Source organism: Megascapheus bottae, chromosome 17 (genome assembly GCF_031878675.1).
Source record: "Megascapheus bottae isolate mThoBot1 chromosome 17, mThoBot2.hap1, whole genome shotgun sequence".
NCBI classification, from domain to species: Eukaryota; Metazoa; Chordata; class Mammalia; order Rodentia; family Geomyidae; genus Megascapheus; species Megascapheus bottae.
In genome coordinates, this window is record NC_143525.1 from 20,118,140 (window position 1) to 20,122,711 (window position 4,572).

Consider the following 4,572-nt stretch of genomic DNA (forward strand, 5'->3'; position numbering starts at 1 on the left):
CTGCCCCTTGAGCCCCCATCCCCCCTTGGATCTCCAGTCAAGGCCAGCCTCAAAAAAAAAAAATCCCTCAGTAATCAGCTGGGAGTGTGTAGACTCCAGACAGCCCTTCAGCTAGCTGTGGGAAGGTTCCAAGAGGAACTTCACTTTCTTGTTTGGTCAAAAGAATGCCAGGAGTTTAATTACTGTGGGCTGTGGAGGTGATTTTCATTTGTCAGGGTGGAGTCTCAGAAAGCCCCCTTGTGTGAGGCTGCTGTCAGGCCGGACAAGCCTGGGGGCCTGGGTTCTGGGCAGGGGTGGCGGGAATGCTTTGAACAACCCTCTGTATGTGGCCTTGGGATTTGACCCACTAGCCGAGGTGGGCTGTTTAATGAATAAATGTCCACTGCTTGTCAACTGTCATCAATGAAACCGGAGAAGTTGGAGTGGGGGGTTGGGCAGCCACAGAGGCAGGGGGAGCGCTGGAAGCCAGGTGTCCATCCATCTCTCAGGCCAGCCCCTGTTGCACAGGTTCATGGCTCTTCCCTCTTGTTCGGGAGTTCCGTGCCTTCTTCCTGGCAGCCTAAGGGGGCCTTTTGTTTGGCCTTAACAGTAGATGAGACATGGGAAGAAGGATCCCAGTTTCTTGCTTCTTGTGAAAAAGCAAGCTGGAGCAAAACGAAGTCAGCTTGGGGACTCAGGAGCGCCATGGGTGATTGTGCTGGGAGTGACATGGCGCAGGGCCTAGGGATGGGCCCTCATGATCTGAACAGACCCCTCTCCGCCATGTTCTACCTGAGACTGCTACAAATCGCTTTCTACATTAGTTCCCACTTAGGTATAAATGACGAATGGATAATTCCATTCCAGATGTTCGTTTGGTGAGGGTAGAACAAGCGAGAAGACAGTGCCAAACTCTGGGAGGAGATTCTATCATGGTGAGAGAGGCTGCCCAAAGGGAAAGGTGGGAGTTTCAGAAAGGCCAAAGTGAAAGGGGGGCACAGATGGTGGCTCATACTTGCAATCTTAGCCACTCAGGAAGCTGAGCTAGAAGGATCACAATTTGAAGCCAGGCTGAGCAGGGAAGTCTGTGAGACTCTTCTCTCCAATGAGCCACACTTACTGTGTGGCACGTTCTGTGTGGACTCCATTCCTGAGATAGCCCAGCAGGGATGCTGAAGGTGACCTCAGAAAGGCTGGGAGCAGCGGCATTTTATCTCCATCCCTCCTCAGGTTGGTCTTCCTGGATCCCCTTTACCCTCAATGGCACCCCTCATCCCCCATGCCCTGATATGTGTATGGGATGTTTGTTTTTGTTTTTTCTAAAGCCCATAGGGGAAGGCATGCCACCTCACTATGTACTGCTTTCTCCTCCACACACACTCAAGACATTTAGTAGCTTTGAACTTTGGTCCTCCAGATCTCAGCCTCCTGAGTTGCTAAGATTACAGGTGTGAGCCACTTCCATCCCCAAGCTCCTGACTCTTCCCTAAGTTCTAGCTAAGAGCAGCACCCACCATCCAGTGCTAGAGAGAGACTGAGGAGTCAGGGCAGGGCCCAGCATGGTGTCTAGTCTATAGCCAGTGCTCACAAACCAAATATTAATAGACACCCAATAGTAATACTATTTACCACCCAGGCGACATAGACTGAGGACATGCTCGGCCAGAAAAATGTGGTAAGATCTACAAATGAGGCTCAGCTGTTTGTTGCTGCAGTCACGATTCTGGGGCTCAGAGACTTGTAGTCCTGAGGTCAAGTTCTCCTCTCTTTCTTACTTCTGTTTTGGTGGGAGTGAGAGAGACAGAGACAGAGAGAAAATCCCCTCTCCCCTTAGAGAGGAGTGAAGAAGGATTTTTTGTAAATAACCACACAGTGAAAGCAAATATTTAAAGGGTACCAGAAATCCACCCCCTGCCAAATTCCACTCCAGATGTCTTCACGGGAAAAGAGCCAAAGGACTGGAGGGCAGGTGGCAGTCAAGCCAAGAGGAAATCAGGGGAAGCTTCGTGGAGGAGGTGTTCCGTAGTTGAGTCTTGAAGAAGGAATAAGAGGTCACTAGACTACAGACACAAAAACTATTTAGAGATTAAGAAAGTCAAAAATGAAGCCTTAGGAGAATCTGAAGTGCTGGAGTGTCTGGAGTTGGGGGTAGGGCACAGGGGGAGAAGGCTGGGGGTCTTTAGACCATCAAGCTGAGACTTCCCACATCTCCCTTAGGATGCACTAAGGCTCTTATACAACTCCCCCCCTCCCTCCACACACACACACACACACACTGCCCTGCTTGGACTCAGGGCCCCTCCCTGGCCCCAGAGCCTGGGGTGACCATTATTTGTCTGTGATATGATTGTAATTTGGGTCCCTTTTGGCCACAGTAAATTGTTGTGTTTGCACAAGGCTTGGCTGAAATAGCCCAGGCACGCGCCCCAGGAAATGAGCTCAGGCCTGAGACCCGCGCAGGGCGCCCGGCCGGCTGCGTGGAGGCGGGAAGGCTATTTTATTTTATTTTCATTTGACCAACCTCAACAGGTAATTTTGAATTATGAGCATGAAAACGTGCCCGGAGCTCTGTCAGCCACTGAAAGCACAAAATGAGTGGGAGACGCTGGGTTGGGCCAGGGGAAGGGGGGCTGTGGCATCTCTTTGGGGGAGGGGTGGGGGGAGGGGAAGAGTCAAGGCTGGATCCTTTGTGGGCAGCTTCTATCTTGCAATCAGGTCAGCCTCTGGGATTATTTAGGGGGGGAACTAAAAAGGAGGGGTGGGGATCATTGTGCCCTGAGGCATGCAGTTACACACACCTCCCCACCTCCCGTCCCATCCGCACAGGTATGCCCCAGCTGTGTTAACCTCTCCATCTCTCCACTGCGTCTCCCCCTGTCAAACCCACAAGCCATTTCTCTGTACCTTTCTGCACCCAGTCTCTCTGCCATGTGCTCCTTCTCTTTGCCACATGGTTTTCAGTTTGCCAGAGTGGTATCATAACAAGGGAAAATATGCAGGGCCCATTCCCCATTGTTGACTGGGGAGTGCCTTCCCCCAGTTTCTCCTATCATAAATAACAGGAGAACACCTCTCAATGGGGTCTTTCTAGACACAAAAGTATCTCCTCCTGTCCCTGTGAATTATTCCCTTCCCATTAATTCCTTGGGTCAAAGGCTGGGCAACATTTTATATCACTTGATATGGTTACAGATTGCTTTTCCCCAAAGGAAAATTGTCTGATCATTTCATTTTCTTTCTTTTTCTTGTGCTGGCCCTGGGGCTTGAACCCAGGGCCTGGGCACTGTCTCCGAGCTATTTTGCTCGAGGTTAATACTCTATTATTTGAGCCATGGAACTGTTTCTGGCTTCTTTGGGTAGTTAATTGGAGGTAAGAGTCTCTGGGACTTACCTACCTAGGCTGGCTTTGAACCAAAGATCCTCAGATCTCAGCCTCGTGAGTAGGTAGGATTACAGGTGTGAGACACCTGCACCTGGCTTCTATCACTGTTATTTTGTTCATCATCACAATGAATAGCCAGGCACGGCACGTACCCATTTGACAGATGAGAACACAGAGGCGCAGAGAGATGAAATGAGTCTCTCTCATCCACTGGCTGCACTATGTCTGATTACAATGGCCCCAAACCTCACTTTATCCCTCCCTACCTGAGGGCCACCCTAGTGCCTGGACACCCAGCCCAAGTGCTTCCACACTGCCTTCTAGAATGTTCTACCGAAACTCAGGTGTTGGCAGAGAGGACTCCATGGACACAGTGCTGTTCAGGTGACTGCGAGAATGTTCTGCAGACTAGCAGCCAGGCCCTGCTACCTCGCATGCAAAACTTTAGAAACCTCAACCCCTAATTAGGGCCTGGCCCCCGGCACCCAGTGGTTTCCGGGTGGCTTGTATTGACTCGAGCCGGCTCCATAGGACATGGGGGTCTGAGCTAAATTTAAGCCTCGTCACAGACAATTTCACAGTCTTCTTTGGAGGGGTAATTGGATGGTGAACCATAATTAGCCAATACAACTGATCACCTTAATTCTCCAAACAAGCTGTGGAGGTGTGCGGCATTCGAAGCAGTCAGGATTCTGTCTTCTCATATGAAAATATTGCAGACTTGCTCTTTGGGACCCCTGGCTTGCAGTATTTTAAGATAGAGAAAGTGGGGGGGGTTAAAGTTTTTTGTTTTTTTAAATTTTCAAGCATCAGCTTGCCCTTTGGGACTAATGCCCAAGATAGGGAAAGAATGCAGGCCTGCCTCCTGGGGCTTCTAAGAGACCCTAGTTTTTCTTCCTTAGGCCCAAGTGAGAGAGAATCTAGGACGGACCAGGGGAGAAAGACTGGAGGTGCAGGCTTCACTGATAATGGGGTGCAGCTCTTGGCAGTGTTGAATGGGCTAAAGCTCTGTGTGGACATTCGCTCGTGGAGTTGTTCAGTGGGTTTTTTTTTGAGGTTGACAAGCATTTGGGTGAACGGAAAGTTCACATGTGAGGCTGTCAGCTTCCATGTGTGTGACTCAGTTTGCTGGTCTGTAAAACAGGTATCATGTTCCTTCCTCACGTGCTGCTCTAGCAAAATGGTTGCTGCTGTTCTGATAAATCACTTCC